The sequence below is a fragment of the Zootoca vivipara genome, chromosome 3 (genome assembly GCF_963506605.1).
Source record: "Zootoca vivipara chromosome 3, rZooViv1.1, whole genome shotgun sequence".
Taxonomy (NCBI): domain Eukaryota; kingdom Metazoa; phylum Chordata; class Lepidosauria; order Squamata; family Lacertidae; genus Zootoca; species Zootoca vivipara.
The window spans coordinates 46824642-46839137 of record NC_083278.1 but is presented as its reverse complement, the minus strand read 5'-3'; positions in this window follow the sequence as shown (position 1 = coordinate 46839137).

The window sequence follows — 14496 nt, the reverse complement described above, 5'->3', positions numbered from 1 at the left end:
AATAATAAAATAATATAGCCATTATAGGAAGAGAGCAATAAAAGGTGGAAGGGCACCTGCTGTCCCTTCTGTATATGAAAATTTGGGACAGAACCAAAATCTGGCACTGCCAAATTTCTAAAATATACTTAAGGCTGCTGTCCCTTACCCACTTGCCTAGGAGTAAGCCTATTGAACTCCATGGAAGCTACTTCTATTTGTATAGGACTGTAAAGCTGCAGTCCTCTAGTCACAAAGTTGGGAGAAAGTCTCAACCCCATTGAACTCCATCTAGCTTACTTCTAAGTAGACATGAATAGGGTTGCTCTGTGAGTGAGCAAAGATTAAATCACCCCGAATCTGCTTTAAACTAGTTCCCTTTGCTTTGGGAGGAGGTGGCAATTTTCAGTTGCTTTTGTACCACCAGATTGCTGAAAGTTCACTGTCAGGCTTTGTTCTTCTGGACCATTGATAGGAATGTGCCTTTTAGTTTTGATTCACATTCAACAGTTGGCATTGTTGGGTATCTGCTGGGACCCACCACCCACCAGAGGGCCAGCTGCTGACCGCTAGAGTGCCCTGGACCTGCTCTTCCTCCATGCTGTTGCTACCTTTTCATCTGCCCCTCTCCATGCAGGTGAGCAGTGATGGGGGCAACAGGAAGGAGTAGCATCCTTTACATGCTTTGTCCAAGGACAAGAAAATGGGCAATAGTAGAGGGAATGGTATGTGACCACTCAGTGAAGGGGGAGTTACTCAGGCATCTTGCCAAGCCTCCCTGGAAATCGAGGTCACCCCCCCTCCCCATCCCAGGGGCCAGCTCTGCTCTATATGCTTCTCGTTCAATTGAGGTGCATATGCATAGCAAATCGGGAAATATGTGATAGTTTCAAGCAACTGTTTAGGAAGAGAACTGTGTGGCTGAATTTAGTTCCCATTTCCTCTTCAGCACAAGCAGCTGATCTGTATAATCTCCCATTTTCTGATAGGACTGCCTGCATGACATTCATGTCAATGTAGTGTTTTGAAATGTGCTTCTTGCATTCGTTTCTGCAAACTAGCATGTAGCACGGATTGTGCTTCAAATATCTGAAGATGTGGATTAAGGAAGAACACATACAAAACGATGGAGTTGTAAAACAGTTGTATTACAGAGACCCGGAGGTCATTTAATCTAAATGCTATTTTGAGGTGGGATATTTCATTCTCCACAAGTGGATCAGCACACAGAATCTTAGTATAAAACATACACATCCATCAGCCAACACACGCTTGTGCTCAGTTGTCTTTCTCATTAATGCATTTTGGAATAGGTGTGTTAATTTTCATTTAATTTTGCTAGTGGCAGCTGGATCGTCTATATAACCTTGGATAGTTTTATAGAAAGGAAAAAAAATAAGCCTCCTTGGTAAAGGCTGCAACTTACTCCTAAAATGTAATGTGATATAGTTGCTGGTAAGAATCGCTCTGTAATTTGTTACACAGAGGAATTTGGAAACAAAGGTACCTCTTCTGTCAGATCAAAACCCAATATAATTTATATCTTTGGGAAAGTAAAAAAACTTATTGCAGTGCAAATATTATGCAAATGCCCCAGCAATGCAAATTGGATTACCGGCACTCCTGAGAGGAATGAAAGCTGAACAGCATTTCTAATAGAATTTAATTTATTAGAGCATTAGAGGCAGAGCTGGTGGATAAAATAAATATGAATTTGTGAATATTCCTGCTAGTCTTTGGAATTCTTCATTTATTTATCCCCCTACTAACGGGCTGTCTGAAATACCACCACCGCCCTAGCTCATTAGAGGAGCTCTCCCACTTTACAGCTGAAGGAAGATGAAAGCTACGTGCTAGAGTGTCATCTAATCCCTGAACAAATGGAAGAGGCAAAGCATTGTTCGTTGATGATTTATCATTTCAGCCCTCTGACCACTAGGAACAACTATTGAAACTGACATTGAATTTGGTCCAAAGCAGACATAATTGGTCCAAAAACAGCGTTGTTTCCGAAAGTGTGGAAAACACACTTGTATGCACACAGCTAGGAGTGCTGATTTGACTAGGACTTTCTTATGCAAGCACCTCGTTGCTTACAGGTGTGATAAAGAGAAGACTGTTGTACCCTCCGTAGTCATATCTACCATGTTGAGTGTGGTAGATGTTTTTGGACACTGTGTTCTTGGCGGCCATGAAAAATCTTGGCCTGTGGTGCTTGTGACTGCAAGTCATGGGTATGATGAATGTTGTAGGAATTTCTGTTCTTCTGGGTATGTGTGGAAGTTGAGTCTTGATGCCTTGTGACACATCCAGATCCTTATTAGCTTTGCCATTACGAAGCTTGGAAGTATGGATCTAAAATGTAGTCAAACTGCAGAGTTGCCATATTTCAAAAAGTAAAAACCAGGACACCCCCAAAATTGCTGAGCTTTTTTAGGATATCTGGGAAAATGGTAGCCCTACAAATGGTAGAAAATGAGCAAATGTAACAACAAACAGCTTTTATTTTTACTTCATCTGTAGGCAGATTTTTTTGTCTTATCAGATAATTGTCCCTCTTTCTCTCTCCTTTCTCTCCTCTTAGGTCCATTCATGGGGCACGGTCCTTTTGAGCCCATTAAGGGACATGATCTCATATATTTGTGCTGTTATCCTGAGGTGAGACATAAATCCAAATAATTAATAAATAAAGCAGAATCCAGGTCAGTCAGCATGAAGTGTTACTTTCCATTCCCCAGGTCTAGTGGAGGCCTTGACTAGCCAAAACAGCACTTACATAAATGAGGTTTATAACAGCAATGTAAAAACTAAATTGGCAGGAATGCTCATTCTCATTTTAAATTACTTTCCTCTGTTTTCTTTTCTGTATAAGGAACATTTAGATGTTGACATAAAGGACACTCTCCCCCACAGTCGCTTACGGACTCATTGTTAAAACTGTGTTTATGGAAGACAATCTTACTCGGCTACAAGTGATCACCAAAGAAGAGAAGACAGAGGGGAGTCCTTTTCACTCTGCCCCATTGATGTGAAAAGGGATGCTCCCAGAGTTCTGGTGTAAGGTGTAAAGCAGGCATCCCCAAACTGCGGCCCTCCAGATGTTTTGGCCTACAACTCCCATGATCCCTAGCTAACAGGACCAGTGGTCGGGGAAGATGGGAATTGTAGTCCAAAACATCTGGAGGGCAAAAGTTTGGGGATGCCTGGTGTAAAGAGATGACTTTTTTTCTTTGCTGAGAGAATTATGAACTGGCCAGACACCGAGGAAGGGGAAGAGGATCTCGGCGAAGGGTGTAGTTGTGATTGTCACACTCCGGAACAAGCTAAAGATGGGGAAGGGGAGGTTGGGGACTTAGGAGGCACTAATGGGACATCAGAGGACATTGAGGGGCAGCTGACAATTCATGGGAGCCAGGGAAGGGTTGACACATTACCAGAACCAGAAGTGCTCCTGTCACTGAGGCGTCACGAACAGTCGGAAGGGCACTCCAGGAACAAGGGAACACAGCCTGGCTTCCTAGATGACCAGGTGGGAATCATGGGGCTCAGTAGGTCTGGGAGGAGGTTTGTGGTCACTCAGCTCAGGGCAGGTGAGGATCACATGTCTCATCAAATGGAGTAGCTGGAGCAAACCCATAAGTGTCAATCAAGATTGCAAGGATAAAAGGGAAGCAAAGCAGAGACACTTTCCACGTTGATAGACCACGGCTAGCCTGCTTCGGGAATACCACTGGACTGTGACTTTGGGACTGACTCCAGGTGCTCCAGCCCTGCATCTCCTGCAGAGGTGGGAACAGGGCTTTGCTGTTGGTCTTTGGATTTTGCTTGTTGTATTGGACCTGGACCAGTATTTGACTTTTTGGATTGTCTGGCTGCTCTTCAGCAGTGCCCTTGGAACTGTGTGCACCAGCAGGACTTACCTCCAGGTACGCCAAGGTTCAGGACAGAACCGTGGGGAAAAGAGAAATCGGATAGGAGAGTGAGTTTAGGTGAGACATTAGAACCGTTTAAGATTTTGAATTGCATAATATAGCCCTATTGAACTGTAAGACTTCAGACTGGAGTGGGAATGCAAACAACACACCAGTACTGTATACATCCCTTCATGCAGAAAGCTAGAAAGAGGGATTGAGAAAAACATCCCCATACATTGAAATAATGTGTGGAGGGGGCTGTGTAGCTATGTAGCCCCTCCCATGACTTGCACTACCACTTTCCCTGGCCTCTTTGTGAGCTACAGATGTGGGAAGGCATTCTATGTGCATACAAATTATGCATGTAGAGTTGCACCACTGTGAACTCTCTTCTTTTTTAGGTGCATTTTATACTTTTATACCACTGTGATACTTTATAATGTACATTGTTTATGAGTCATTTAAACTAAATACATATAGGTCTCTCTTCATGAAGAAGCTATACCTGTGTTAATCTGTACACAGGCGGATTTCATCCCAATGTCTGTATGATTCACAGATGATGGAGCATTATTGGAACAGCATGTGACAGTGCTGAGTGGGACTAGGCCTCATGGTTTCCGTAGTCAGAGGGGCTAGATTGTATGGCCCCTTCTGTGCATTTTTTTAAAAAAAATCACAGAGGATTTGTGTGAGATACCGTCTCCTTTGCTGTTGTTCTTGTCTGTGGCATATTGTTTTTCAAGGGCATCTTTATCATTATGTTAAAAATAGAGTATTTTTTAAAAAAAGAATTTGCATTTTTACAAATCCCAACTATGTTGCCCAATTAATTGCTTGCGTCCTCCTCACAGTTGATTAAAATAGCTTGTTATCAGTTTATCTAAGCAACTATTTGATTGAAGGTTGCACCCCTAAGAACGAGCAGGACACGTCTGTAGTGCTGCATTTACAGTGTGTAGAAAAACCTGTAAGATGAAATGAGAAGGTCCTGGCAGTTACCCTTATCCACACCTCATGAAACAGAAATAAAAGCCGCATGGAACTAACCGATGCGCGGTGCTGAATAGAAACAAGAATCACTCACAATAGCTGTTTCTGCTGCTGAACCATGTCTAACATCCAAGCATTCTTGTTTTTATTAGCTGAGAAATGTATTAAATACTTGGTGTTTGGCTTTGTTTATCCGTCTTTATTTGAAAATGTAAGCAAAACATTTGGCGAGATCACTGAGCTGTTGCTGCGACATGCCTTGAGGGAACCTGAGGCTGATTCCAATGGATGAATGAGTCAAAGTGCTTAAAAATAAAATAAAATGATAGATAAAAGAGACGGTTGGGCTGTGTGTGAAAGCGTGTGTCAGGTTAGAGTTAGCAGTGAAGGCAAAGGAAACATTGCTGCTAGTATCCACAGCAGAAGAGGCAAAAGGTGAGTTTTGACCAGCTACACCTGTGCTAACAATGTATTTCCAACCATAGATCATCCCTTCAGCATTTGCAACCTGCGGCTTGTCTGTTAAAAGATGGCGGAGCAGCCACATCCTTTATCCTGGTTGATTCCCAAGTCTACAGTAAGGCAGACTTTAAAAAATTGAGATAACTTTGCTTTTCCCTTACCTGAAGATTACTTGAGTGAATAGGGGTCAAAGAGTGTGATTCTCTCCATGTTTAATCAAAGGTTAGTCCCACTGTGATTAATGGGGCTTACCATGCACGCTTACCTAGGAACAAGCACCACTGAACAGAGTGGGGTTTACATCTGAGAAAATATATCTCACTTGTATCCTGGCTTGCCTCCAAGCAGTTGTTCATGGTAACCCTCTGACCACATTTCATCTTCACTGCCCACAACTCTTATGAGGCAGGTTAGGCTGAGAGAGTGGCTGCCTTAAGGACCCACTGAGTTTCATGGCTGAGCATTAATTTGAACATAGCTCTCTCTCCGGCCCTCGTCTGGCACCTGAGCCACTGCAGCACACTCTAAAATGTGGACATTACAGGGTTACAAAGCAGCTTACAAAGTAACAGGGAGCATAGATTTTTCTCTAAGTTTCAATAAAATGGAAATACAACTGCTTAGAAGAAGCTGTAACTACTTATTCTCTGTCCCTGGCAATGCAAGATGGTCCCTGTGGTGGCAAGCTGGGGAGGGAAGTGCCATCACTAGGTGGCAGCTCACCAGGCTGTTTTACTAGCTGAGAGAGAGTAGGAATTCAACACAGAGTACCTTTTCAATATTTTTTTTTTTGCTGGCTTTTCAATCTATCCTAGCTTGTTCCTGTTCAAAGTTCTCGGCTTTGCAGCTGTTTGTGTTCTTCAGAATTTTTTTGTGGAATTAGGGTTGCCATATTTAAAAAAGTTAAACTCCTGACACCCACACCTGTGGTTTTTTTTTGCTGATTTGGCAAAATCCCCCCCCCCGACACCATTTTTACACTTGAAAACCAGGACATGTCAGGAATTTTCCTGACGTATGACAAGCCTATGTGGGATCAGCTCCTAACACTCTGCCCCTACCAGCGCTGTAGAAGCCTTGTGGCAGGTGAGGTGGGTATTCAAGAGTCAATATATCCAAGCTCTTCCTGAAGATCTCCTCATGCTTCACCCCCACCAATGCCACAGAGGCCTTGGGTGTCTTTGAGGGTGGCCTCTTCTCTTCTCTCTGAACTGCTTACAATTTCTGCATCCTGGCAGTAGCCCTGCTGGCCTTCCTGCCTTCCTGCTCCTCCTCTGTGTTGGGATGTGAATACCGGTAGGTGCTAGAAGAGGATATATATATTAGACATTATCCTTCCTTCCTTACATTTGTGAGTTTGGCAGAGTGCTTCCCTTTGCACCTTAAAAGGGAAGCTTAGAATAGCTAGTGTTAGCCTTTTATTTTTAAGTAATCCAGGCATAGCTGCCAAGTTTTCCCATTTCTCGCAAGGAAGCCTATTCAGCATAAGGGAATTTCCCTTTAAAAAAGGGAGAACTTGACAGCTATGAATCCAGGATGCTTTAAGGCAGACTGGATTCTTCTGGTATACAGTATCCCCCTTTCCTCCCCCTTAAAACAATCTCACAAACAGCCTTTTGAAAGGTAAAATAACATTTGCTTACGTGCTGAAGGGTGAGTACATGCTGAAGAGTAGCAGACTTCGTTCAGATAGGCTTAATGTGGGAGTTCAGTTACAAAGACATGCTTAAATCTGGTTTAAAATGTAGTCTGAGTATGGAGCTCAGATTTAGCAGATGTTGTTACATTGCTGGCAGAGCAGAAAAAGGAGTCAAGAGTAAGAGTGTGTGCCCAGGCAGGTAGGAGAATATATATACAGTGGTACCTCAGGTTACAGATGCTTCAGTTTACAGACACTTCAGGTTACAGACTCTGCTAACGCAGAAATAGTACCTCAGGTTAAGAACTTTACCTCAGGATGAGAACAGAAATCGCACGGCGGTGGCGTGGCAGGCCCTATTAGCTAAAGTGGTACCTCAGGTTAAGAACAGTTTCAAGTTAAGAACGGACCTCCAGAACGAAATAAGTTCTTAACCCGAGGTACCACTGTAGTTACACCCTGCCCCTCTCAGGGCACAGTGGGAATGTCTCTCACGGAGTCCTCTCTAGCAAATTTACAGGGAAAACTGAGCTTTAGCTCCTATCATGTACCTATCTAGCAAAACATCAATTGTTTGTTTGACTGCATTTTAAATATCCTAGACTTTGAGATGATGAGACTCCTACACCAGTAAGTTTGGGGTGATTTTTTTAATGGTTCAATTTGCAAGACCCTCCCTGTCAGGGGAAATCTGGTCTGTTCATGAATGTGTCATTAAAAGAAGAAAAAGAAGTTTGCTTTTTGCAGACTGCACTGCCATCCTTCGCTGAGAATATTGTGAAGTTTCAAAAAAAAAAAAGGGATAAGAAGAGAGGCCAATCATTTTTAAACCCCTGAATGTGTTTTGTAGCTTGTATGGCACACTGATTCAGCCTCATGTTTGAAAAACTATTGCCCCACAGTGACAGCATCAAAAATATTATAATTTAATATCACAGCATAAAAGTTGCATTTATTTCTGGGGCTTTAGAGAAAATCTGATGCCCATCACTGTAAATCTATACATCTGTGTGGAAGAGAAACCTAAAATATATACCCAGGATTTAGGGATGATGCTCCATAGAAAACAAGTTACTGAGCTGGGGACTTTCATTTCAATTTCCTGTAAGCTTCTCTATTTCAATATAAATGAAGAATGTAGGTGTCCTCCTTCTGTTCTAGTGCAGAATATTAACCTGAATGATTAAGAGCACCATAAGTGCACAAAGACCAAGGTGTTTATTCATTCATGCAATCCTTTTAGTAAATTAATCTGCAACTACACAGTCTTTAGTACACTTCAGATGCATGTTTTTGCTCTGTTATATTAAGTGACTTTGCCTCTACAGGGAAGCACAAGTAAGAACTGGTTTATACAACTGATATTAAAAGGGATTGTGAGGCTTTCTCTGCAACACTTGGGGAGTGGGAGGAAAAATACGGATCAGAATGTGCTTAAGGTGTACTGAACCACTATCATATTTTTTTCCAGAAGCATAAGACTGAACTATTTAATGTTTAAAAGCATCACATCCAAACCCACATTTACATGGTTTGAAAATAAAATGTGTACATTGTAATTATAAATGATCTGTTGATAGCAATAATGGATGGGCTGTTTAAAATAACATAAACCATCGGCATACTGAACTGAAAGTACCATACCACTGCTTGGTTTTTAAAAGTCCATTAGGCAGACAAATTATACCTGGTTTAAATGTTTTTGATATATGCTTTGTAGAATGATTAAGGGTAGTTGGGGAACCATCAGATTAAACAGTTTTTCTCTAGTACAGGGGCTATTGCTGCTGCTTACATATGAAAATAGCCCACTGCAAGCCATGTGGACTAGCAGTGATTACACATTTCCCTAACTGAATATGGGCTTCAGATTGCAACCATTTTCCCATAGTGGAGCATAAGAATCTGCCTTAGGCTGTGTACACACCCGTCTGTAGCATGTAGTACTCAACTTGCTGCTTTCGAGCTAAATTGACTCTAGAACCAGCCACCTACAAGAGTGGGTGTGGATAATTCATACACTCAATAGCGGCTGGTGAGGCAGTATGGGTGCTCTCCCAGCTTCCCAACATAGCAGGTCACTGGCATTTACTGAAAGGGAGAGGGGAGGGGTGAGCTTATCCTAGTGTGGGATGTGGTGTCAAGAGTGTTGGAGAGCATAGGTGCCCCATCTCATTGGATGCTACTGCACATGTTTGAAATGCTCTGCCTTGGCTAGGTTATCCATGCCCAGATGAACTCACTGCCCCCCCCCCAAAGCAATCTTTTTCTTTCTTTCTTTTTTGCTGTGCTGAATATGCAATATCTGCTCAAATACTCATACTGCCATCTGAGGCTGGTGAACATGGCAACCCAATGATTTCAAATGGTTTATCATCACAGCCATCCTAATCTATGGGCAAACTGACCAAGAAGAATTAGGACATTATATAGTTTTAAGCAAGCAAGCAAAACAATCCAATCTGAATTAAAAAGAGAAAATATGCTTGGTCCTCTGAGTTATGGAAAGGTTTCCTGTTTGAGTGGGAAAAATTAACACAACATAAGCAGTTCTGCAGGGAAACATTTTCTTCTTTCTTCCTTTTCAAATAAATATCCTGGGAGCAAGGCCTATGCATTTTGCCATCTCCGATTCCTCTGCACCATAAATCATCAGTATTCCTTATGGCACTGGCACAACCTGAACTGTAGGCCACTGAGGAGGAAAAAACTTTATATTGTTTGCCAGCATTCTTGTCCCTTATCCCCATAATTTATAAATCACACTGTCAAGCTGATAAGCTCTATTTATGAATTTTCAAGTGGTATGCCTACAGGCAATCAGTTTTTTTCTTTAAAAAAAGCCTTAGTCTCTGAAATATTTTTCAGCATTTCCTTATGAAAATGCTTCATATGCAGGCCACTCCTTCAAAATTGGAAGTTCAAACATCGCAAGTAAACACACCAAACAGCCTTCCTTGCTGAACAAGCATGGTTTTATTTCATTTATAAATCACTTCTCATGAAACCACCTGAAGTGATTAATACTAAAAACCTGATCAATCAAGAGAGACTTGAAGTCCCACAACAACATCACTATTCAGCAGCCCTGATAAGTCATTGGTGCACAATCTTCCCATCTGATCTACAGGCATTTGTGGTCCACTCAAACCGCAAGCATGACCTCCAAGGAAATGCACTTCCACTGAAGGAACAGGCTGGTAGTTTGTGAATACTTATGGATTCCAATTTCTCACCTAAGTCTCAAGTGACTTTTGAGGCCAGGCGTGTCTTTGAGGAGCTTCAGCTGGTTTGCTAGCTACAGCTGTTCATGGACCAGGATCGCCTGGCCATGGGCGTAGAAAGATAGGGGCGGTGGGCGCGGTGCGCCCCGAGCAATGCGGTCCCAGGGGCGCCATCGCCGCTGCCTGCCCCGCCCCCAAAACGCGCACCCCGCCCCAAACGTGCACCACGTCACTGCACACACCGCCCCCGCCATCACGCATGGCGCGCCCAGCCCCCCAAACATGCACCGCCCCCAGAACGCGCACCACGTCACTGGGGGCAGCGTGCCTACACTCCGCCCCCAGTGGCGGAGCATGAAGCTCCGTCGCTGCGCCTGGCCTTGGTTGTCCATGATCTGGTGACCTCCCACCTGGACTACTGTAATGCAGTCTGTTTGGGGCAGTACTTGAAGATAGTCTGGAGGCTGCAGCTAGTGCCAAATGCAGCTGCTAGATTTGTAAATGAGGCAGCCCGATGAGACCGTGCGCCACCAATCCTGAAAGCACTATATTGGCTGGCACTATAGGGCCCAATTTAAGGTGATAGTACTAGTACACCAAGTGCTAAATGGGGGTTGGGACCCAAGTACCGCAAATAATGCTTTCCCCATTTTCAATAATCTCAAATGCTATGACTGGTAGCTGAAGCCTTGTTGGTGGTTCTGACACAAGACTTGCCCGTCTGGAGTTATCTTGTGACAGGGCATTCTCAGTGGTGGTTTCCTGTTTGTGGACTGCCCTTCCTGGTGATATGTTTCTGTCTTCCACATTATCAACTTTCCATAGGAACTTGAAATCATTCTTGCTTACCCAGGCTGAAAGATACTGTTCCTGACATTCCTGAAATTCATAAACTGTAAGGGTATCTGATTGGTTTTTAAACAACAATAACAACAACAACAATAGTTAATAATAATAAATTTATTATTTATATCCCGCCCATCTGGCTGGGTTTCCCCAGCCACTCTGGGCAGCTTCCAACAAAATATTAAAACACAATAGTCTGTCAAACATTAAAAGCTTCCCTAAACAGGGCTGCCTTCAGATGTCTTCTAAAAGTCTGGTAGTTGTTTTTCTCTTTGACATCTGGTGGGAGGGTGTTCCACAGGGTGGGTGCCACTACCGAGAAGGCCCTCTGCCTGGTTCCCTGTAACTTGGCTTCTCATAGCGAGGGAACCGCCAGAAGGCCCTCGGCGCTGGACCTCAGTATCCGGGCAGAACGATGGGGGTGGAGACGCTCCTTCAGGTGTACTGGACCGAGGCCATTTAGGGCTTCAAAGGTCAGCACCAACACTTTGTATTGCGTTTGGAAACATACTGGGAGCCAATGTAGGTCTTTCAAGACTAGTGTTGTGTGGTCTCAGCAGCTGCTCCCAGTCCCAATGATTTCAGATAGTTTGAAATGTTTTTCATCCGTTTTCATCTTATTTCTAATTAACATTTTGGTGTTTGCTGTGCTGGGCTCCTTTGTGAGGAAGGACAGAATAGAATAAGTATTACTAACAGTAACAACTTCAGGAACATCTTCAAGCTGGTTTTAGCCAATGGTTCCTGAATGTAGGTGTGGACTCTCTATGGGACAAGCCTCACATGACTGGCTTGCCAGAATGCCAGTCTAAAGGTGCCAAGAAGCTAATTGTTAGAACAGATTAGCTTCCTGCATCAGACATGTTGAGGGAAATTAGATTCAGTAATAATCTAATCACTGTTAAGGGTCTATCATATGTCATATGGTCTCTGGAGAGACATTGTAGTAGGGAAGCAGGCCTAAGTTGCCTGGTTGGAAAAAAATAAATATGTATAATTATTAATTATATATAATTTATTATTATATAAAATTTGACTCAACATACTGCTTCTGGGAAATCGCTCATGAACCCCATAACCTTGCCACAATGATCTTCAAAGTTGTTTTCACCGGAAACATTACAAGTGTAATTAAAATAACAAAATCCTTCAAGTATTGCCTTGTTTACTAAATCTAATGGCTGTGGTACTTGTTGAGCCTCGGGGAGCTGAAAATAATTGCATGGTCAAAACAGTTATGATCTAGGATAAGCTGTTAATTTATTATGGGGAGTTAATTTATCAAACACTTTAGCAGTTGTGTAATGACCTGCCTGAAGAAGAAGGATGTAGGCAATATTGCATCAAAATATTAATAAAACCTATGTACGGAAGGGATTTGATATTACTGTTGAATCCTTTCTGTTAGGTCTATATTGTTTTCTTTTTCTCTTTGTAGTAGCCGTAATAGTATTTATTATTATTTGACAAGAAGATGAGTAAGTCAGAAATTTATGGAGTAGATTTTCTGTATTTAGGTAATGAGTTTCATAATTATGTATCACAGAGTGGAATGTTTCAACACTAATTCCAGTTAATAAAGAACACGACTGAGCCAAAACTGCTATCTACTTTCACCTTTATTTTTGTGAATGTCAAAAAGTGTCCCCACATGTTTAGTGATTTCCCTGTACCTGTTTCAGACACATATACATTTACTTGATGTTTCTGGTCATTCTGGTGGTCTGGTTAACAGGGAGAGGATCACAAGTGCATTGCTCATCTCCAAACTTTTGAGGTCAGTGTGATGTGGCAGCTAAGCTTAGTGTGGTGCCTGAACCTGGGACTCTGGTTGTGTCTCCTCCTTCACCACAATTCATAGCTAAGGTGTGTCTTATGGTTACAGGTCATGATTCAGGAGGAGAGATCTTAACTATGATCCTAAATTTGGATGACAAGCTAAGCCAAACTTTGTCTTAGCTGCTGTCCCATGCTCAGCTAAGAAGCCCAGGGAGGAACAAAACAGGTGCAAGCTCCCTCCCAGGAGCCAGCATGTTTGTGGGTCATAGAGAGTCAGAGTTTGGCTTACTGTGATGTTCAAACCACATTCGTGTAACCCAAGGCAACCCCCCACCATAATGGCAAACTTTATCTATACAGTTAAACCCTGCATAATGGTTTTATAATCACTTTGTAACAACTAGCACTCACTCATTCAAATCACCCATTTCTTTGATGTGAGGCTATTGTTCCATTAAGCTGCAGATCACTGCATCTTTCAACTCTTTCCTCTAAACTTTCAAATCAAATAAAGCTCAGCAATGCACGTATGTCAAAAATGTCCTGAGCCCGTTGACATTCCTGGTAGTAGTCTTACTCTTGAAACTCATTTCTTAGCTAAGTTCGAATATGTTATACAAACCATGAAAACATCATTGAGAAGTGCTCTGTGCACTGCACATCAATAAAAAAAGAGAAGGGTGACGATGTCGGAGGCGGGAGAGAATGGGAGAGGTTATCATAATGGATACCTGCCAGTTGTAAGCTTTTCATGCAGTGGAATTGAGAGGGTCATAAAAATAAAAATCTGCACATGCTATGGTTTCTAAATACCACCACTTTATGAAGAAAATAACGCCAAGATACTATTCCTTGTGATGTATCAGTGAGCAGAATAGTAATTGAGGGTAGCCTATTCAGATGCTGTGTGTGTTGTTGTTTTTTGGTAGTATAAAGAAATGACTACTGCAGATCTTTAAGGAATGTAGCCAATTAGGCAATTTATCTTTAGTAGTAAATATTTTCATGTCTGGCAGTTTGCAGATAATAAAAAGATGGCATCCCAGTTTACATTTTATACAGGCTCGATCTGTATACAGGGTTTTTTTTTTAATGTCTCTCCATAAAGAACAGTCCACACAGTGGGGAGGGATGAGATAGCCTCCAACCTCCTATAAACATGCCTGAGTTTAATGGACTGGAAAGCAGGTGAACAATTTTAGAAGACCACCTCCTGAGTAAATTCCTTTAACAGTACTCGGGGAATTATGCCTATATTTGACTCCCAGTATGATTTTAGCCTGAGAGGTTCAATGAGGGCAGAATTAAATGAAATTCTTTTTTGTGATTACAAAGCTGTGAATTACTGAGAATCCTAGCAAATCTGCTATCACACACAATGCAGTGCAATATCCCTATTTCTTCACATCTCCCTGCCTCCCTCCCAGCTGTCTCTGACTGTCTCCCCCCCCTTACCCCAGCAAATGTGCTTTGTGAATTAAAGTGAGGTTAACTTTACAGCCATGTAACCAAGGTCTAACAATATAAGGGTTTCCTCCTGAAAGCATTTCAGGTTCTCAACTGTGATATTTCATCCCAGGCACAGCTGAAACTCAAAGCCTTAGAAATGTGCTCATTGGAGACAAAGGGTTCTGTACTGCTTTCCAAAAGAATAAACCCA